Below are 23,816 nucleotides of genomic sequence, written 5' to 3'. Positions count from 1 at the left end.
TCTTATAAGATAAGAAATAGTAATTAATTAAGACATATATTTCTTTCCAAGTCTTCAAGTAGATAACAATGTGTGTTCATTTTTTTAATCATTGGGTCATGTGTTTATGGTGCAACTAATGTATATAATTCTGTGTGTTTATGATGAAACTGTTGACATTTTATGTATCGCTTTGCTATAAGATAATGAATATGGTAAAAGTTATTATCGCTATTTCACGAAATAGTGCGCATAATATTGTTTTTCTTGTTAATGTAGCAGTATGTGAAAAGCAATTATTAGGAAAAACAATTGACAATGTGATATTGACAATTGTGAATAAACTTTGAGTGTTGAAAGCATGAAAAAGACTTTAACCACGCTCAATGAATATTTTACAAAATATATATTAAGGGCTGGGGTATGAACGTTTGGACAGTATTTATTGTGGGACATTAGAGCAATCAGACATATCGAATTGCATTCTGAATACGAAGAATGTCATTCTGATATCAAATAATTTTGATTTTTGAAATTCGCAATTTAATACACATTTTATGGCAAATCATTAAAATTGATATTTTGATATTTAACAGTACTTGAAGTAAACTTTATATATCTGATGATTTATACTTAAAGTGTATGAAGGTGGGATGAAAAGCCGACGATCAATTGAAAATTTTGACCTTTCGTATTGAAGATATGGATTTTTTTCCCAAAACACCAACAAAAATTAGGTCTTTTGGGAAAAAAAATCCATATCTTCAATATGAAAGGTCAAATTTTTCAATTGACCGTCGGCTTTTCCTCCCTGCTACATACACTTTAAGAATATGTCATTAGATTTATATAATTTACTTCGAGGACTGTTATATATCAAAAATTTGAAAAATATCAAATTTGTATAATTTGTCATAAAAGTTGTATTTATATTGTGATTTTCAAAAAATGAAAATTATTTGATATCAGAAAGACATGCTTCGTATTCAGAATGCAATTCGATAGGTCTGAGGTGCTCTCATGTACCAAAAAAAATACTGTCGAAACGCAATAAATGCTCATTTTAGATCCCTTAACAACATGTGCAAGTTATAAGTTAAAAAAAGATTACGGGTTATTCATGGGACCACTATACAATGTTTATAGGTTTATCTCTTTTAGACAAAGCAAGAGCTTTAGGTAAACCTGTATTATCCGTCAATTTCTCCGAATTATGTTGAACAAAACTCATTAAAATTCTAATAAAAATAAAAATAATGGTGTCAAATGTGTATTTTTAATGTATAAATTACTGTTATACCCCCACTGTCATTAGAAATTGCCTATTTCCCCCCTCTATCGATCGCTAAAATGATAAACAGAGGGCAGTATCATTCTATTAATAAGAATTAAATACTGCCCTCTGTTGGCGACTTCGGCGACAAAGCAGCACATCTGGTGAGATCACGGCTGAGATGTTATAATTTGAATGTATGACACTCTTCCATGCCAAATTTGCTAAGCGATTTTCACGACTAAGAGTTACACAAGAGTTACAGTGACGTCAGCAGCATCTTACTTACCATACTAATAATACGAAGGGGTATGCAACGATGTATCACGTGACCCACTTTGACCAATCATATTTCGTGAAATACATAATTTTAAAGAATCAATTTCTGACAGTTTTGTCACGTTCCATGACCTTTTTTCGGCGCGCGTCATTGTGAAAAAAACGCAAATTTCAAGGTCATCGAGGGGATGTAAACAGAAAACACGGCAGATGTGATATGTCAACGCTGTGCTAATCACCGGGAAAACAAAACTAAAGGATTGGTGAGTACTGTCGGTTTTATTCAATATTATTATTATTTTAGTAAAATCTAAAGAGGGTGCAGATGTAATTTCAATGGAATTTGGGCATCGGTAAAATTGATTTTGAGGGCTTTTCGGCGCACAAGTCATGATCAATGGCATTGGATGGTCATAAGCTTACCATACATCCATGTTACTTCATGAATAACAGTACTTCACATTCAGTGTTCATCATGTTCAATGGGTTCAATGTGCGTGTGTCAATCATGCATGCATGGTGTCAGTGTGCATTGAGAACTGTGCTGTATTAATTTTGAGGTTTAAACGCTTGCGAATTTTGCTGGCACATTAACATTTAGGGAAGTGGTTTGGACTCCCCTGGCATGCTGGTATATTCAAGGTTATTAATTTTGTCAACAAATGTGACGACATCACCACATGACCAGGTCCAGGCCATGTAATCATGGTAATGATGTAGGTATGAAAGGTGAATTCAAATTTGCCATCAAACCGCATCATTTTTATGCTAGTATTAAAGCCCTTCCTTGAGTAAAGAAAACCAAAACTGAAAACCGTTTTGTCATAGACATATAGCACTTTCCATAGCAAAGTTACATCTTGTCAACTTTGACTTTCATAAAAAAAATTCAGCCAACATTTAATGCATCAATTAAATAACGACACAGCATATAGTCTCATGTTTGAGAGTGCAGCTTTTCTCTGTGGAACTCACTATCACAATCCTCTAAAATTCCATGTGCGATTGTCTCATCACACAAAAAAAATCATTTTGGGTCAAGTGAAGTATAGACAACATAAATGTAGGTTTCCTTGAAAAATCTTTTCTTTTATCATGTTATATGGAGTGACACACATTGACGACATCGACGTCGGGGCTGGTAGTACACGCTTAATACGCTACATCATGGCAGCCGGCCCAGGGTCCGCATTAAGTAATTTTATTTGTGTAGCAAATAAGCTCACCAAATTTGGGAGTGAATGCTTATGAATGGTACAAAATTGCTACACATTCCAAAATTGTGTAGCAAATGATGAAAATTGTGTAGCATTTTGCTACTGCTACGCACTTATTGCAGACACTGATGGCAGCAACAGGTACGCATTACGCTCGAGCTTGGCCAAGAATTACTTTATTTGCTTGTAGGTCATGCCTGTTCCATGTGATGCTATGGCATGCAGCTTCTTTTGGTCGATTGAGGTGCCCATGTGATGATGATATATGAATCATGGGAACCTGACTTCCTAATTACATTGTGAGAGTCAAATCGGCCTGTGCAAAAGATTTTGAAGAGTATTTTGAAAATGTCCTTCTCATTTGTTACCAATAAATACAATTGCCTGCCCCTTGTGAAGATGCAAAAAAGATTTAAGTTAAAAGGTAACAGTTCTTAGCAAATTATTCCAAGACCGTATCATGCATGTGTGGTACAGGCGCAGACAAAGATGGTGCAATGGGGCATATGTACTATTATGTAGCGGGTGCGCAATGACACTGTGCCCCAGGACTGTGCCCCACAGAGGGGGCCAAAATGGATAGTTTTTAGTTTAATTGGTACCGTTACCGTACCATCATGATTTTCCTCGTATTGGTCCTATGATCAGCTCGTATTCACAGGCAAGAAATTGGGCTGGGACTTTACCGGGGCGAGGGCCGGGATTATGTTGTAACTCACCCGGGATTTTCCAACCAGTAAAATGGGCCGTGAACATGGCTGTGGTTTGCTAGTAATTAAGGATGCCCACATTTATAGGCTGGGGAATCCTATCACTTGGCCGTACTTGAGCCGTGGATGTATATTAATATTCACTGAGTCGCCACATTAATGTTACTGTTCATATAAACTTCCATTAACAAAAACAAAATCTTGGCTGTTGTTTCCACATATTGCATTAGGCCATGTATTTTCAATTTAGGGCGTCTTTAAAGTTAGCTTGATTAACCAGACCACACTGGCTTCTTGACATGCATGTGCAAACGAGAGCCTGCTTTACGCTTTTAAATTATTTATGCCAGATGTATTGGTTTTATTTTTACGTTAATTTTTTAACCACCCGCCGATTAATATTTATTGCTGGTAGATTCTTTGAAAATGTGCCTAATTGAAATGAAATCCCTACTCATTATTCTATAGTAACACCATAGAATTTATATTTTAAGTTTAAAATAAAAATTTGGTAAACAAATGTTCTGACGAGAATTTGAAACCTGTCCCAAAAAAATAAAGAAAAAAAAATAAAAATATTTACTCTCAAATTTTCTCTCTGCAGGAAACTTATTTGTTTACACTTCTAGCTGCTAGCTGTGATTTCCTGTAAATTTCAAAATGTGTAAAAATCTAGCTTTCATAAGGCATAATTTGGAATTGCCAAATCAGGGAACCTATTATTCTATTCAAAAATATAAATATTGCGCCTCTACTATGGAAATAATGATGTATATTAAAGTGGCAAATCGGTTCTACCTCAGTAATTATACATCACTGTAGTGATAGTAGTCACTGCTACAAACTATTATTCTTCTCTTTTATTATATTTGCGTCCAAAGTTTGCGAAAAAATCGAAAACTTGAAATCAAATACGAATTTTGAGTTTTATTTTCTCCTTTTTGTAAAAAAAAAATAAAAAAAAGAGATAAAAAAAATGAATTTCTTGATTTTCAAAGAGGACAACGCGCACGATTTTACTAACGCGCGCGGCAGCTTTAAGACACAGGATTTAATTAAGATGGCGTTAGGAAGATTTTCAACATGGGGGTGGGGTGAAAATTGAAAAATATTTGGTGAGGCACACTGGGGGGTGCCCAAGAAGGGTTTCCCCCTTGGGAGTCAGAATTTTTTTTTTTTATTTTTTTCACAAACACCAATTTTCACTCTATTTTATCAATTTGTTTGTTTTAATGTTTGTTTGCACATAGAGATATTGACATGGCCAAGGAAATCAACCCTGCACTCTTCTTTGAGAATCTGCAACAGAGAATTGAGCGGCAAATTCGAAACAAGAATGGAGTGGAATGGGTGCACCAATGTATGTGGTTATGGCAGAGTCCATTTGACAATTGGAGGGGACAGTGTCTTGGTGAGTGCACACAGTCACAGAGCCTCTTACATGGCTTTCAAAAGAAAGAGAGAGTGTGAACTGCCATATGCCAGTACCAGTGGCTATGTGAAGCACTTGCAGCCAACTACACGTACTGCATCCAGTAACAATTTGAGAAATGATATAATAGTTTGCAACTCTCATATACATGCATGTAGGCCTATAAAATGCTCTTTAGTTATGCTGCAACTTCCTGCAAGTGCTTCACTAACACAATTTAAAAAAACCCTCTCAATGTCGGCCTAATTTCTCAAGCAATGTATATTGGGGAGATAGTAGGTGTACAATATACCTTGTTTTGAACTCAAAGCAGGGTTGTCACTAGACTGAATTTAGTGCCGGCTAAATTTCCATGATATTTGTCCAAAATACTCTCATGCGTCACTTTCTAGCTGTTTTTAGAGTAAAAAGTACAATTTCTCTACTTTAGTGCCAGTTGGAAAGTCCTCATAAGTCATATTCCCTTGAGTGCCGGTTGGTCTGCCTGAGTGCTGGTTACTACCGACCGGCACCGACCAGTGTAGTGACAACCCTGACTCAAAGTATGTATGCAATACATGCCCAAGTCCCTTCATTGGACCCCCACTCTATACAAATAAACAAAAAGTACACAGAAAATAGATTCAGGCATTTGTTTTTGAATTCAAGCAATATTTTAATACAATTTTTCTATCATTCAATGTATAAAAACATTTGCAAATGAACAATAAAATGTAAGAATGTTACAGTGTATTGATCAAGCTATTTAAGTGTGTAATTTTGTCGTTACAGTGTATTGATCAAGCTATTTAAGTGTGTAATTTTGTCATTGCTATCAGCAGTAGATAGCAAAAAAGGCTAAATATGATACCATGTAAATTAGCTTATGCATAGTAAAAACCCTCAAAATTGAATCAAACCTGTCTAATTATGTTTACCAGTATCCAAATTTATGATATATTATATTTAAAACATGTAAACATAAAAATTCTTTAGAGTGCACACCAGTGACCAGTAAATAGGAATCTCCTAAAATGTACATTTCAGAGACAGCAAGCTATTTGTGAGTCGCCATAAGCTATATATTATATAGGGTGATCTAGTTATCAATTTTCTGAAAAAAACCGATGGACTTCGTATGATTTCTCTGGACTAGATGTCTTCAGCTGACCTTCAACTTGCAGAAAGTGTAAGTTTTGAAGAGCTGAGTCGCTCTGAAGTCAAGAAAATGATGTTTTCCCGGACCATGTTTGTACAGAAAGTCAATGGAGGATTTACTGGTGTGCTGTGTGCACCCTTAATATATCAGTGTAAAGCTTATTTTGAGCAAAAAATGCTTGTCCATTATTTCACAAAGTGAAATTGCCGCCAACAGCCCATTTGTGGTGTACAGTCACATAGCAAAAAGAAACATTTTGTCTCAAAAACAAGAGATTTATAGTTATTGTGTCTCACTGATACCATCATATCATCACACATCCTATCTAGCACCTTTGAGAGCAATATGGTGCATTATTGTACTGATTTACCATTTTGTGTTTCAAATTTTAAACAACATTATGTGATGCGAATCATGCGATCAAGCAAAATCAGTCGGAACTCGGAAATATTGATTTTGAGATATAGCTAAACAAAGAAAATATTTCCTTTTTTTCCTCTTGTTTTGGAAACTCCTTAATTGCTCATATCTTTGGAAATGTTCCGACTGATTTTGCTTGATCGCATCACCTACATTGCACTGGCCTGGGTATATGTAGGACATCATGCCACAAAATGATATGTCTGGTCCTCACCTCATATACTCCCAAAGTAAAAAGTTAACTTTTATGCAGTTAATAATCACATTGCCCATGTTCTTATTATTTCAGATCTTCATGACTAGCTCAGTCAATTGAAGAAAGTTGACAAACATTATACAGAGACAGAGAGAAATTGCTGAGGAACTAAAACAAAAGGTAAAGTCAAGGGTGAAATTAACTGCTTTTCGTCCAGAACTCAGTTTTGGAGAAAAAAGTGAGTCATGGACCTGGTTCACCAAATGTTAGCTCGAACCAGGATTTACTCTGAGCTTACCAGGACTCACTTTTGTCCATGTTTTTTAGGGAATTTAAAATATTTGGAAATGCTATCTAGACAAACCATTGCCAGCCAGGGGTAGCATTAATGTCAAAGATTAAAGGGGCATTTCGTGATCCACAGCCTCATCCCCCCACTTTTCCCAAAAAAAGTTTAGGTTTTTAGACCACTGGATACCTCTGGCTACATAATGTTTATGTACCAAATATTTCTTGCAGATTTATTCGTTTAGCAAAAATATCGCCAAATTTGAATTTCGTTCTGGTGCACCAGAACGAAATTACAACACATTGTCTATGGAGCAGTGTAATACACATAATCATGCATAACTCGCAAACGCAAAATCGGAATCAACTGAAATTTTGGAAATAAGCTTTTTCGTGGATATCTACTGAAAAATGTCATAAAAAGAGGATGCTAGGATCACGAAATCCTCCTTTAAGGGATCCAAATGGACCCTTACAGTAAATCCAAAATTAAGGGTCAACGGTAAGCAAATTTTAAAAAAAAAAAACCGTTCAATATATTTACAATTAAAAATTAACTTAATGTGAAATGCATTGTGTAAACCAAATCAAACCATCAGTTGAGCTTAGCTAACATGCGGTTAAAATCTCGACATATTCTGCTCTGTATTTGTCAGGAAATACACAGTATTAACAGTGGCGGCACCAGGAATTTTTTTTCAGGGGGGAATTGGGGTGCAAAGTGAATTTCGGGGGAATTGACAAAGTTTGTGCAAATGTTGCTGCAAAAAGCGGAAATGTATGTAATTTGGGTTTTTGCCTCAAAACTAGGGGAAAGAAATATACTGGGGGGGCAAATGCCCCACTTCCCCGTGAGAGCTGCCACTAAGTATTAAACAATGTCTTTAATGCTTGGTTGGTAGGTATGGGGAAGAAGAATTTTTGTGGAAATTTTATTTATGTAAGTTACTAAAATTCATTCCAAGAGTCAAGAGAGAAATATTCACATGCGATGATGTGACTGGGTTTTCCGAAATAACAGAGGACCAAAGAATGTATAGAGTAAAGTGAAGAGGGGTAAGGGGCGCACCATTAGATTTCCAGGGGGGCATGGGAGTTTTTGAAAAAAAAAAACTTTGCCCACTAGTGAGGAAAAAAAAACTTTGCCCACTAGTGAGACAAAAAATTTTGCCTCACTGATGAGTAAAAAAAAAAATTTCCCCACCCAACTTTGTATACAAATTTACATTAAAATTGAAAAAAATTAAAAAATTTGGTGCTCTTGGAGGCGAAAAAAAAAAATTCTGCCTGACCCAAACTCCCATGCCCCCCCCTGAGAATCTAATGGTGCGTCCCTAAGGTACATGGTGGGGAAATAGTGAGGGTGGTGGGGTAATGGGGTAGGATAAGGTGGTGATTTAGGGATTCAATCATGTTTCACCGTTGTTCGTCACCGATTAACAACGATGCGTCCAAAACAAACTTGTGCTTCAAACTACATATTAATATTTTTAAGTTGCCCATGACATGGTGTATTATTTCTTTAAGAACTACACCCCCTGCCCAATTTTGTGCCTATTATTGCATTTTCTCAAAATTATAGCGCATTGGTGACAAGTAAGATATGTATATTATAGGGCAAGGACTACAACTACTGCACTGGAAATTTTATTTCAGCACAGACAACAGTTGTGGAGTTACAGTCAAAATTGAGGGAAAACCAATATTTGATCAATAACTACTTGCCCTGAGTTCCTGAATTTTCAGTGTAGTAGTTGTAGTCCTAGCCCCTTTAATATACATATCTTAATACCTGTCACCAATGTGCTATAATTTTTGATAAAAATGCAAAAATAGGCACAAATTTGGCCAGGGGTGTAGTACCCCCCTGCATTGCAATGGTTACAAATCATGATGTAAGTCTCAATAATATGTAGTTTGAAGCACAAGTTTGTTCCCAATTCACATACACATCGTTCATCCTGTCAAGTTTGTTTTGATCCAAGCGAGGTCATTTTAAATGTCGCGCCAGTCTAATTGGACTGCTCATGCACATTAGGTACAATTAGTTATTGAGCAGAAAATTGGGTTGCTTGATCTGAGCATGCATGCACATAAATCCGTAACAGACCTGGCTCATTGCACACTGGTGAATTCCGATCCCTGTTGTTGTTTTTTGTCTCAGGTGCTGAGGTAATAGTAGATGGTGATGTGGTTATATAATAGTGGGTGGCGGGGGTAAGGGTGGTGATGGAGTAGGGTTGTTGCCTTGTCAGGGTAAGTTGGTGGCATGTTAGGGTGGTGGGGTAGGGTTGTCTGGGTGGTAATAGGGGGTGGTGGTGTAAGGTTAGTGGGGTAATAGTGGGTGGCAGGTTAGGTGGTGGGGTAGGGTTGTCTGGGTGGTAATAGTGGGTGGTAGTGCAGTAAAAAAATTTGCCTCAATGATGAGTAAAAAAATATTTTCCCTACCCAGCTCTGTACAAAGGTATACAATAAAATTAAAATTAAAATTGAAAAAAGCTAAAAAATAAAATTTGCTTCCGAAGTCAGCGAAAAAAAATTCTGCCTGACCCAAACTCCCTAGCCCCCCGATAATATCCAATGGTGCGTCCCTAGTGGGTTGCAGGTTAGGGTGGTGGGTAGGGTTGTCTAGGTGGTAATAGTGGGTGGTGGTGGTGTAAGGTTAGTGAGGTAATAGTGGGTGGCAGGTTAGGGTGGTGGGGTTGGGTTGTCTGGTGGTAATAGTGAGTGGTGGTGCAAGGTTAGTGGGGTAATAGTGGGTGGCAGGTTAGGGTGGTGGGTGGGGTAGGGTTATTTGGGTGGTAATAGTGCATAGTGGGTGGTATAGTGCAAGGTTACTTGGGGTAATTGTGGGTGGCAGGTTAGGGTGGTGGGGTAAGGTTGTCTGGGTGGTAATAGTGGGTGGTGGTGCAAGGTTAGTGTGGTAATAGTGGGTTGCAGGTTAGGGTGGTGGGTAGGGTTGTCTGGGTGGTGGTGGTGGGGTAGGGTTGTCTGGGTGGTAATAGTGGGTGGTGGTGCAAGGTTAGTGGGGTAATAGTGGGTTGCAGGTTAGGGTGGTGGGTAGGGTTGTCTGGGTGGTGGTGGTGGGGTAGGGTTGTCTGGGTGGTAATAGTGGGTGGTGGTGCAAGGTTAGTGGGGTAATAGTGGGTTGCAGGTTAGGGTGGTGGGTAGGGTTGTCTGGGTGGTGGTGGTGGGGTAGGGTTGTCTGGGTGGTAATAGTGGGTGGTGGTGCAAGGTTAGTGGGGTAATAGTGGGTTGCAGGTTAGGGTGGTGGGTAGGGTTGTCTGGGTGGTGGTGGTGGGGTAGGGTTGTCTGGGTGGTAATAGTGGGTGGTGGTGCAAGGTTAGTGGGGTAATAGTGGGTGGCAGGTTAGGGTGGTGGGTAGGGTTGTCTGGGTGGTGGTGGTGGGGTAGGGTTGTCTGGGTGGTGGTGGTGGGGTAGGGTTGTCTGGGTGGTAATAGTGGGTGGTGGTGTAAGGTTAGTGGGGTAATAGATCTAATATTTGTAGCTTATAATTGATGATATTGTGCTCCAAATAATGCACTGATAGAGACTTTATGAAAGATTTTCAAATATCTGTGAAGCCAATGGTGGCGAAAGCGCAGGCAAGACTAGTGATTCAAGTACTGTTTATGTGTAAAAAGGCTGATGTAGTAAGCATGCTGACAAGCACCAATAAATCACACAAGATTGGGTGGATTGGTAATTGTGGTCAATCCTTCATAACATATATTAATGTGTTTTATTACACATATGTCAATACAGCATTTATTGGACTCGCTACACTGTGTTTCACGTTTCTAAAACGATCATCAGGCGAAATGTGTTTAATGTGTTTTTACTTTTCTGTCTACAGAAATTACATTGAATGTGAATACTACTTCAGGCTAGACAGCTGGCAGCGAATGCAAATGTATTCTTTTATGCCAAAGAAGGTACGTAAATTTTAAAATTCAAATTTATCACAAAAGTCTGGTGATTTTTTCCTCAAAATGTAGTCCGGAACAGTATGCTGAAATGGTACTAGATCTAGCCAACACACAGTCACCATCAAAAATGTCAGCCTTTTCGTAAGGTTGGCTTGAAAACAAAGGCAGACCTGAAGGGGAGAATCTTGAGGGTACATGCCACAAAATAGCTTTCCATAGACTTACGTGCAAAATAGTTTTGGTATAAAGGGTATAAAATAAAAAGGGTGGGTTGTATCACCACTGCCAACTATGTGTACTGACTTAAAAATCTCTTTAATCTCAAATTAACTAACTGCAATGCAATGTACTCTTTATCGAACATATCTCAAGAAGAAATTCCTTTCATCAAAATAGTCAACTTTTTTTTTGATAGGTAATGCTGCACTTTGTTCTACTGGTGATTTTGTTACTGTGAAGGTGCCCCAGCTGGGTCAGAGAGGCAATGTCACAACAACAATTATCTATATATAGCTTGTGTGAGTATAATGACTATCATGATTCTTAAATGATCTTAGTAAATTTTAACAAAATATCACTATAATGTTAAACTGTGATATGTTTGATGCCACCAAGAAATTGATGTATTAAATGATATGTATCTATATTGTAATTAAAAAGAAATAACATCATGCTTTGACTGCAATTATATTTTGACATAAACCCAAATACCACAGTATCATGTCATGTACGTACACCCGGCATCCCGGCCCGGCATGTACACAAGAGAAGTTCTTCATTGGTTGATCACCAGGGCAGTGACCTTCAGAGCCTTATTTCACCATATCAAGATGAGCACTAAATAATTGCTGAATGTATTAATGTAAATGTAATGGCTTATTGTCACATTTGTAAGTTTCTAAAGTGGTGATATTCTCATTTTTCTGTATCTGTATACAGGTTGTGAAAAGGACAGATGACACAGTCCAGGTCAGATTTATGGAGAAAGTAGAGATTGGTAAATCCTTAAATTGGCCACATGGAGCAAAGGGAGATTATCTCTAAAGCCATCAAGTGGAAGATGTTGTTTATCTTTTGCAACCTCCAGCTATTGCAATGAAAGGCAGGGTTGTAGAAAATATGTTGCTGGTCAATTCTCCTGATAAAGCAAAACAAAAGAATCATATTAATCAGACAATGAACATAGTAATGGATAATTATATGATTATATAAATCAAAATAATTTGTACACTGCACACAAATTTTGTTTGAAAAGAATTACATGTACTGGTCACAAATTATGTAAACAGTAAATTTATGCTGAACCTCATATATGTTGCTGTGCGATTACTCTCTATTCCCCATTCCAGAAAAATACAGAACTAATTTTTTCGGAAAAAAAAATTATTATCCTAATCCTTTAGTTAGTCCTAACTGGCAATAGAAGTCAAAGTTTAATATTTTTGCAATTTGTCCAAAAACATGCAATTTTGCATGTTTTCTTACCATTATTGTAGTCACAAAATTGTAAGTCTTGGCACAAGTCTAAGCATACAAAATCCCCGACAAAATCTTGAGTGTAGGGTAAGAGTTAGCTCTTAATTTTAATATTAGGCCAACAAAAATAAATGTTTGTCTCAAAGCTCACGGGTGGTTTGAAAACAAATGCGCACATCGTTCATGGAACATCGTTAGTGCGCATTGCAAGTCAGCGTGACGTCAAATGACGAGTGTTCAGGTGTACTCGCAAAGGGTTATGGGATTTACGAAAAAGATTCAAAAATGTGTTTTCCAAAAATTAGAATCAATGCATAACTTGAATTTAGCCTGTACCCAAGTCTTTAGGCTTGATTGTTGACACAGAATAAGAAAATGTTCGAAAAACGCCCCAAAAATGCATGTTTTGGCCCTTGTTTCCCAATATTGACCAAATATAAAAATTTTACTTTCATTGCCGGTTAGGACTAACTAAAGGATTAGGATTTAGCTATGTTTCATGGATAATTTTCAGGATAATATTTTTTAATTCAAAAAATTTGTTCTGTACTTTTCTGGAATGAGGAGTAGTTTGCTGTTTCAATGATATATTTTTTAACGAATTCACTTTGCAGGAACCAGTACCGTAAAAACTCAATAATTAGCAGATGTGCTTACTATATCGAGCACTTTTGAAAACATGAAATTGTATGAAAGTCAGTCCTGCATTTTACCAACTGAGCTAATGGGGTTGAGATACACATTTGCAGGTTTACTTGTTCGTATAACTATGTGAATCGATGATTTTCTCAAAAACCCTTTACACTTTTGTGGATGAGGCTCTTCATGTTAGCATGTTTTATAAGCGCTCTCAAGTTTTTACGGTATGAAGGTGGATGAAAAACAACACCATTATCATATTACGAGGACATGTTCTTAAAAACTTATACCCCCGAATAGCCAGTATCGGGATAATAAATTTTCTTTCCCTGATCTTATTTTCACATAACAGGACAGGGCTCCAACCAGAGCTCCAACCAAGACATGTGTAATAACCCTTGCCCTTGTCTACCCTGCTGACAGTGGTATTTGAAAATAAGATCAGGCCGATCGGAAAGAAAGTTTATTCCCCCCCCCCCCCCCCGATACTGGCTATTTGGGGGTAAAAGATTTTAAGGGCATGTCCATGTAATGATTAATAACTTTTATGACTCATTCAGCATTTTTCTATTGGAATGCCGGCTTTTATCCGGTTTGGGGATTAAAGGTTACCAGTAGAAAATGATGTCCTCCGGTATTTGGCCGCGAATGCCGGTTAAATTTTCTCTGCTATTTCGCCGGCATTTATGCTAATAAAACTAGGATTTTTTCCGGAGATGAAAGCCGGCTTTCGTCAATAGAAAACCATGTACAGCTTCCGTATTCCGGTTTGCCACAGTGCAGTGGAGTACTGAAGCTTTGAAAGGTTTAATCACGATGTGGGGTGTCAACCGACAAATATGCAAATGACATCAGCGGTATGCGGTATTTAGCGCAGTAGAAAATGACGGTGAACAGGAATATTCCGGTTTAATCTCTAACCAGAATGATTCTTTATTATACCGTAAGTTCAATAGAAAAACGCTGATTGTAAAGACCAATTAAAAATGCCATGGCCTCTTTCTATAGGGATTCGAATGTTTTGAAACAAAATCAAGGGTCAGAATTTTGTTGATTACTCCGAGAACCCAGAGAGATTCTTCTGAGAGATCTGTTCCAAAAAACTCAATAGGGTTCATGTAGTGACTGCCAAAATTCTACCCCTAGATGTCATGGAAGTTGAAAGGTCACCAGCTTGAAAGTGAAACAGACTGGGAAATTGTCAAGCATATTGTGCAGGTCTAATATATCATAATGTGCTTTTTATTCTGCCATATCGTTTATTGCTTGTGGACATTCTCCCATCTCCTTCATTTCCAATTTGGTATTATTTATAGTGACCACGACTACTCAAGCATTATCAAGTATTAAACAACTATTATTTAGCTCCAGGCATATATAGTGGCATGCTTTGTGACTTCAGTGACACATGCCGGTTCATCATTTATGTGCATCTCACTATCCTAAGTAGTTGTAGAAAAGGATGCAAGTGAAGCATGCAATTTTTTTTTGCCATTCAATTTTTGGTTTATGTAACCAAAAATCAAGTTAGTATCTTAGACTTTCAAAATAAGATAGAACCTTCCAAAATTGTAGATATGTTTTGTAGCTTAAGATTGTAAAGCTCATGTTCATTTTAGTAATTTCATATTAAATACTTGCTTCAATGCTCGAGCAGTTTCGGACCTATTGTTAGTGGGTTAGTGGCAAGTCTATGTGTGGTCCTTTGACATCATGATGGAAGTCAAAACTACTATATAGCTCATCAGGTGGTCGCACAAGACCCTTCGCCAACTATATGAATTAAACAATATGAATTGAACACAAAGGAAGTTTCAAATCTTGTTAATAATATTAGTGAATATAGTGAATATATCAATAACCAGTGCTCGAAATAAGGATTTCTCATTTTGTACCTCAACTTTCAAGTTGGAGTGCCATTCATCCAATATTTAAGTATTAAACCACCATAGTTTATTACTTACTTATGTAATCTGTTTTGCAAGTTATATCATGATATGCAATTTTTGAGGTGCAAATTACGATACGGCTTATTTCGAGGGCGGCTGATATTAAACAAAGAGTTAACAAAACATTCATATTAGAAAATACAAATTCTTGGTGAAGTTGTACAAATGTACAATAATGCAAAAATAAGATCTATCAAAACAGCATGCATTTAAATCATAAAATTGTTAAATTTTAAATCTGAAAGTGTAATATTAAAGCAATTTAGGTATTATTCACTTACAACTGATCAGTAATTGCTTTAAACAAGAAAAGATCCTAGAACTAGGAACTAGGACAATACGATTTTTATGTGTCCCAGTTATGCGCAACATGATTAAAAGTCGAGATACGCAAAATGTGCATTACTAATCAGTTTTTATTTCCTAGATTCAGTTATCCAATACAAAATGTAGCAAATGGTCTGTAATAAAAAGAGTTTGATCCAGTGAAGGTATTTCTTGTTTGTGATTTTTGTCATGTTGGAAATTTCATATTAAAGTAAAACATTTTGGTTTTAAACATATCTAAGTTCTTGAAACATGTCAGGTGGGAAGTTTAAAAATGATTATGAAATTATAATATTTTGCAGTAAACCTTTGATGAGAGCGTATTTTAAGCATACATCACATATTTACTGTGTTGAAACACACTAGTCTCTGATTGGCTGCTGAGGTGATCTACTGTTGCCATATGGAAATTTATGAATGAACTTTGCACCACACACGTTGTTAGCTCTGACTTTGTACTAGTAACATCACGGTATAATATTTTGCAGTAAACCTTTGACAAGCGTGTACTACCGTGATGTTGCAAAGTCAGAGCTCACAACGCGTACGGCGCAAAGTTCATTCATACCGTGGAATCATAGCATATTGCCTATCTGCGTCAGCAAACACACAAATAGCACAAATAGTGCAAGCATACACAAAAGAAACTGTGTAAGATGAGCGATGTTGCCAGGTCTGAACGATGGACCTGCGTCAGCTGAATTTGAGTACGCTTGGAGGGCACAGGCATGGAAAATTCCAATCTGTGTGTTTATTAATCTGTGTGTTTATTAATCTATGATTAATTTCCACTCGGCAACAGCAGAACGCCTAAGCAGCCAATCAGACAAGCGCATTTCAACACAGTAAATATGCAATGTACGCTTAAAATACACTTTTGTCAAAGGTTTACTGCACATAAATTATAGTAGATGCTTGTCAAACTCAAAGGTTTACTACAAAATATTATAGAAAAATTGGTAAAAACGGTAGCAAAATTGCAATTGCTCATACGCGGAAATGATATTTAGGTTATGAAAGTTGATACAGGGAATAAAATCCCTGTTTAGGGTGTGAAAACAGGCTTGTGTTACCCGTTTAGAGTATCATTTTAGACAAGGATTAAATCCTTGTTTAGGGTGCTTTCGCGGGTGGTGTATTGAAATAACTTACTAATAATGCAACATGTTGGTTGTACAACCCTCAAACACCAGAATCGATTCTCGAGAAAACGAAAATAATATGATATGAAAATGCAGTACTTTTAATTAAACGTGAAACAATAACACTGGAACGTGCAGGGAAAAAAATCATGTCATGGTTGAAAAATCAACACCATAGAATATATATATACGTAAAAAAATGTTTCTTAAATAACAGAAGCCACTTGAATAAGAATTTTAAATAATGATAAAAGGAAAAGAAATGAAAACACTTATTTATCTGTAGATAAAGCGTGCAGTTTCACAGGAGTGGGGAAATTTAAGTCTGGGGAAAATTTGCTTCCCGCTCGGCCTGCCAAAAATATTGTCCTCCTCCCCACGCACATGTCAAATTTTTGGGATCTCAATACCATAGCATTGTGTAAATATATATTCGCTCTTTGCAAGGATCCCAAATCGAGGTTCTCCCGGCCCTGTAAAAAAAGAAGGCTTTTGCAAAGAGTATGCGGCATTTTTTGCGGCGGGTAGAAACCCCCGGGGACACTACCATATATTGACATACGTCAAGTGCCCACAAAAAAACCCCGACAAATCCTATACCCAATGACCCCTTTTTTTCAGTAGCCTACACTGAATGACCCCCTTTCTTTAACAAGTAGTCCTCAAAATTTAAATTTCGGTGCGCGACACACATTTTGAGCAAAATAAATGAGTTTTGTCTATTTTGTACTGTAAAACTGGGTAAAAAGCTATTTTTTATTGTCGATGATTTGAAATTTTGGGCGCTCCCATACAAAATCACCCCATTTTTGAGATTGTCGACAACGAATGACCCCATTTTTCAGAAAATTTCTGCACCAATAGTACGCTTGTGGGCACTTTCATATTCGAGTGCCTCCCCGGGGTAGAACCTCATTTTGAGATGATCGCCGAATAGTGAGAGCAGCGAGCAGGAAAATTTGCTACTTGTTTCACTGTTTTCATTTTATTAAAAAGGCACCCGATGAATGTCAAAGCCTGCAATGAATGTGTGCCAAAAATCGCTTGCCCCTTGGCTTGCCAAAAATTGCTTACCACCCCCCCCCCCATTTGGCTGGCTAAAAGATGCTTCTATAAAGTTTTTACCATCCCACAGTGCTCATAATTATTGCACAGTCCCTTATGTAATATAAATGCTGAAATGGACCTCGACCACGCTAATCATCTATCTACCCGGGATCATCCAGCACTCAAAGGTCGGATCTATATAATTGTGATGTCATATTTAGTGACTAGCAAGAATAAAATGCTTTTTTGTGGAGAAATAGCCAAGGAAACACGTTAATCACGCTATTTTGTGATAAAGACCAGACTCGCAGAAACACACACAAACACCATAGAATGTATATACAAATCCTAAGTCTGGTTATTAATACACATCGAAAAAAAAAATAACAGGAACAGAATTAGGGACGGACCATTTTGATATGAAGAGTTGAGGTTGTGACAATTATTTTTTCAAAATAATCTGAAAGTATTTTGGACCATGATCATGATGTAATTTGGTGGGAAACGAAAATCTACATTTTGCCTTTGAAACCCAAGGATATTCTAAGTCCAAATGAAAATGTTTAGATTTTTCACAATGCCGAACACATTACAAAATGTACTACGTACGGTTAACTTATTAACTTCATTCATAATCATCACTTTCATTCATAACCATCACATCACTTTACAAAATAATACAATTTTACTCAAAATTCGCAAAAATAAACAATTTCCTTTCCAAAAATCAAAAAGGCTAAAACAGTACAACCAATAACATTCGAAGTGCAAATCACAATTTGCAAATATGGTAGAGTGCAATCCAAATAGCGGCCACCACTCGCAGTTTGTTCGGCGCACTAACATTTACCTGACGGCGCAAAGGTCAACTTGAGTCTTGAGATGAAAACTCCATAAGTAAGCTGACGCTTGTCCTTGGAGAATGTGCTGTGCAGAAGTGCCTCGGGTGCTCAAAAATTACATTGGTGCAAGCAAAAAAACCATGGCTGCCTACAGCTTCTGGTGGGTGGAGGTGGGTTGCATCTCCCTCAGCACTGGAAGGGCCAGCGTCTGAAACTGTTGAATATTAGTAACCACATTTTGTGTTTTGGTAAATAAATACAAATAATTGGATCACATGTAATTCATGTGGGCATGAATGTCCTAAATGCGATGCGTGCGATCCAATTATATTTTGTTAATTGTGAAAACGCGAATGCAAATCGAGGTAATTAATATCTCACAATTGACCACAAAATGCGTAATTGTTCAAAAGTAAACATTCATAACCTCATTAATAAACGCGATGCGTGCTATCAATTAGAGGTTAATAACTGCGCATCGGTTATTTGGAGGGCATTGTGAAAAATCTAAACATTTTGCCTTTGGAACCGAGGAATATCCCGAGGTCCGAAGCAAAATGTTTAGATTTTTCACAATGCCCGACATATAACCGATGCAAAGTTATTAACCTCATTCATTCATAACCGTCACTTTGATCTTTTAACTTTACAAAATAACACAAAATTTTCCTCAAAAGTTTGTAAAAATAAACAATTCTTACATCTTCCCTTTCCCAAAATCGATCAGGCTAAAACAAAACGACCAATAACAAAAGTGCGTATCAGAATCTGTGCAAATATGGTAGCGCGCAATCCAAATACGGCAGCCAGCGCGCGCGCAGTTCGTTGGACGCACAATATGGCGCACGCAGAAGTCAATTGTGTGCGACATTGGAACAATTACGCATTTTGCGGTCAATTGTGAGATATTAATGACCTCGATTTGCGTTCGCGTTTTCACAAATAATAAAATATGATTGGATCGCACTCATCGCGTTTATTAATGAGGTTATGAATCACATTTAGTTATTTGTAAAAACGCGAACGCAAATCGAGGTCATTAATATCTCACAATTGACCGCAAAATGTGTATTGTTCTAATGTTGCACACAATTGACCGGCGTTTGCGTGTTGTTTCTTAACGCGCAAACAAACACCTGTAATCACCGCGAGTAAGCTCGCGTACTTGTTGATCGTAATTATGAGAGATGCAATTATAGGCCAAACTTTCCCTCTGGTGTGGCACTGACGTCAACACGTTGAGGCAGCTGTTTCGCTGAAATTCGCTCGCGCATATGCATTCTGGGTTAGCGTCTTTAAGGTAATTATAGCCAAAATAACAATTTCTCGATCATGAGAGGATGTACCTTCTGCGTCAGAGTACTTTTCATAGAATAACACGATCGCGTGACCTGCATGACCGAACCTTGACCTTGCCTAGCAACGACCGTGTGATTGGTCAATTCTCAAAAGCTGTGGTTGCGCGGTAAGCGCCGGTATTTGCGTAGTACGCTCGGCGCAAATAACTGTGCGTACCCAAGTTGGCTCTAATGATCGAGAATTTAATATTTTGGCTATAGTGTCTGTGTACATAGTACGCCAGCGTTGTGAGTGAACGCTAGCAATTTGAGGATGCGGCCAATTAAATGCACACTGACGTCACTGCCGCATCACACATGCAAGGTGAAAAATTGAAAGAAAACACAGCTTTCAACAGCTGTATGTGACACAACCGCAATTGTATATCGCATATTTCAAACAACAAGGCAAACGACGAGTGCGCTGGCATGGTAGGATTCACTTCCGCATAACGCACACACGCTGGCATACATCGCACCATACACCATGACCATGTACGTAAAAAATCGTCACGTTACGTCAGGCTGTGTTCATTCAATTGAAATTCCCAGTGCAGTATAAGCGTGTACACAATCAGAAAATGCAAGGCGTGTGTATGCTTTCTTCTCTACCGCGCTATGTGCGCATGCTTTCATAGCGTTTCTAGCTTGGCCAAGAATTACTAATTTACCTGTAACTTAGTTTGTTCGGCTTATTTATACAAGGCGGAATTTATTTGGCTTTTGTTACGTACTGCGCATGCGTCAATAAAGTCCCAACTCAGCCTCGCGTAAATTCACATAGCGTGCGCTAGTCACGCAATTACACAATGCACAACTAGCGTAAGTACTAGTACATGAGTAGTAACAGTGTTACGAGTCATATTTTTTCCGCCTTTATTGTAATATAAGCCGAACAAACTTCAGTACTATAGCTAAAATAATAGTTTCTCGATCATGAGAGAATGAATGTACTGCGTGCACTGCGTAATGTTGCAAGTTTAGTGGAATGACATGATAGCGCGATCGATTGTGCACGCACAGGAAATGCAGCGCTACCCAAAGGGTGTGTGGAAGGCATTGTACGGCGACGCAATTGTCATTGCGTGCCTATTGAGCTCTCATAATCGAGAAACTATTATTTTAGCTATAGTACGTACACGGTTTTGTTATGTTTTTTATGCTTAAAAGCTTACTTTTCTTTTTAAACAACTTGCATGACATGCAAATGCAAGAGTACAAGACTCAAGACTTCCAAGTTTGATTACCGTACTGCAAAATCCGGGCCTACCCTGCAGGCTGGTGTGACTTACAGTGAGACTGTCGAAATGCACAGCATCCATGCATTCACATATCAATTATCATACACAATGTCATGAATGTATTAAAAACAGTCATGGCAGTTGACGTTTGCCTTGTCATTGTACATGCATTGCATGTCATGATATCCACGTATCATTCACAATCACAGATCACATTCATATGGATTGAACTGGAGCCCAGGACTGGAACTTTTTGCAGCGATTTGCTCACAATTGCCATCCATTATTTCCACAACTGTTACCAGCTATTTGTCTCGTATTCGCTGCATTATCGTCACCAAATACCTTCAAATATCAATTTTTTTCCGTCTCGATCGTGCATTCGAAACAATTTAGGTCAAACCAGGTTAAATAATAAAAGGATCGACATGACCGATGACCCAGGTCAAGCAATTTGAGTGATGCAAATTCGTGACATTGACGTTTTAACACCATAGAATTGAGAAAGGGACCGATTACCTCTCTCAAATACTACCAAAATTCCATGTAATTTCAAAATTCCCACTATTGCAATTTTGAATAGACATCCGTAGATGTAATATTACTCCGCAACGAAAGGAAAATGTTTTCAAAATACTTCCAAAGAAAGAATTATACCCACCTTTCACTTGCAGGACTACTGCATTTTCTCTTCCTTGCCTCCATCTTTACTGCAGTACCGTCACGCCGATCAGCTTTCAGATCAGCAAGATCTTGCTGACGTCACTGACATAGCAACGCAAAATTGGTATAGCAACGTGTGACAGAATTAGCAGATAAAAATCTGTGCCGTTGCACACCCATTCGTATTTAGCAGTAAACCCCGATAGAAATTGATGACGTCATCGTAATTATTCCTTGATTTCATCGGCATCAAGATTCTGGTCTCAAAACTCCGAGGCTGGAATTTGGCGATTAATCAACAACAGAGGGCGCTATGTAGAGTAATTAACGACAGGGGGTGAAAGATCAGCTTCACGATATAAATCAAAGAAATACGATTTACTGAGTCATTGGCGATGACTGTATTTAAAATCATTGGTGTTTTTTAATCATGATTGTTTCAACGTCATGCATACGTATTGTAACACACATTTGACACCATAATTAATCAGATATTATAATTATTAGTATATGTTCTACAAATTGGAGAAAAATTAACGGACAATACAGGTTTTCCTATTGCTCATGGACAAAGCTTCAAACGGAAGATAAGTGTAATTAACACATTAAAATGTGTTAAAAAGGTTAATGTGTACAATACATGTATTCTTTTCATATAAAACTGATGTTAAAGTTAAAACATCTTTATCGTCTGATCAAGAAGGGACGGAACAGTATTGGGTCTGTGAACACATTTTTACGCAAGTGAATAATAATATTTCAACAAAATATCTTTGAACGAGAAAATACTGATATTATCTTGATAAGATTTGAAATTGAAGGATGTGCTCTGTGATTTCTAACAATTTGACCCCACCCCTTCAAAATGCCCCCCCAAGAAAAAATGTATTTTGACAAGAATTTCAAAAATAACACGTAATTTGATTGGAAAAGGGTAGACAGTTACCATGAGAACAAACATTAGAACTAATGTATAATTGTTAAATGGTTAATTTTTGGTTTTGATTTTGCTTTTGATTTTGATTTTGCTTACATCAACATGATGTATATTTAATAAATCGATAATCATTGCAACGCCACCAAGCGTCACCTTGCAACTAAATGTTATTCTCATATTTGTCAATACACAGGTCTTATGAGTAATCTATTTACCATCTGTGGATGTTAATTTAGATGATCGGATACCTGTCTCGCTGCGTCACAGTGAAGATATTTCTTATAGGTGGATATTTGCTGCCTTGTTTTGCGATTATTCCATATTTTATGTAATTGATTACGAGAGATTAAAACGTCATCTTTGAATAATTACTAAATGACTGAACTGATTAGCTGAATGTTCTCCACCATTGGAGCGCGGTATTCAAATAGTGCATCTTTATTTTCCAAATGTGATTTAACAATCTTCAATATGGATGTAAAGCATATTATATATTTTGTCATCTTAGTGTTGGAACTTCATTCGGCAAAAAGTGAAACCACCTTAGAGGTAGAAGCGGTAGTAGATCCAGTAACGGTTGGCGGAATTTTGGCATTTCAGTGCAAAATAAGGAATTTCCAGAGTGATCATGTTGTAACAATCGTACGTACATTGAATGAAGAGAGCGAGATAATATTAACTGGGGATAGCATTGGAAAAACGGTCCGATCACGCGCTTACTTAGCTGTAAGAACTTTACCAGATGGTTTTATGGCATATTTCTTAACTCTGGTGAATGTAACACATTCCGATCAAGGAACATATGCTTGTAGAATTTTATCTTTTAAAACCAATGTTGAGGAAATTGCTCAAGGTTCAAAGGTCATCGATGTTTTCTCCTTTCCCGATGGGATAAATCCAACATGTTCGAGTAATCCGACAGATCGGATCGTAGAAGAAAACAGTAGGATAGAATTAGAATGCTCCTCCGTAAAAGGGAAGCCTGCAGTTGAATTGAAATGGACTGGGCGTTATTTAAATGAACAAATGATAATTACGAAAATAATGAAAGGGAACCATGTGCATTCTCAGCTATTCCTGCAGATGCAAATAGATGATCAAGGTGCCATATTCATCTGTGAAATGACAAGTTCTGGATTTCCTAATCGTAAGCGGACATGTCAAATCGGGCCATTCACTATAATACCGATGACGAATTCTGATACATTCTATCCTACACCAAATAAACCAAGGTTAGCTGAAGACAATCAGGGTGGCTCAAAAGTTGATCGCGACTCACTTCTTTCAAACGAGTGCGGACATTCTTGCCGTCGAATTAATACCACCATATTCTATCTCATGATTTCCACTGTAGC

General features: G+C 37.5%; 1 protein-coding gene and 1 long non-coding RNA gene across 10 annotated transcripts in view; both read left to right on the top strand.

Annotated features, from left to right (window-relative positions):
• LOC140152729 (uncharacterized) overlaps window positions 1-23,816 on the top strand; it is a 124,897-nt gene that overhangs the window by 35,854 nt on the left and 65,227 nt on the right. The window lies entirely within an intron of this gene.
• Window positions 1,153-14,386, top strand: LOC140152724 (uncharacterized). Its single transcript, XR_011859042.1, has 6 exons — window positions 1,153-1,794; window positions 4,709-4,869; window positions 6,738-6,824; window positions 10,789-10,867; window positions 11,277-11,379; window positions 11,801-14,386. It is a non-coding gene; the product is annotated as an uncharacterized lncRNA (long non-coding RNA).

Source organism: Amphiura filiformis, chromosome 5 (genome assembly GCF_039555335.1).
Source record: "Amphiura filiformis chromosome 5, Afil_fr2py, whole genome shotgun sequence".
Taxonomy (NCBI): domain Eukaryota; kingdom Metazoa; phylum Echinodermata; class Ophiuroidea; order Amphilepidida; family Amphiuridae; genus Amphiura; species Amphiura filiformis.
The sequence above is the reverse complement of the archived record's forward strand: the minus strand, read 5'-3'. Positions and strand labels throughout refer to the sequence as shown.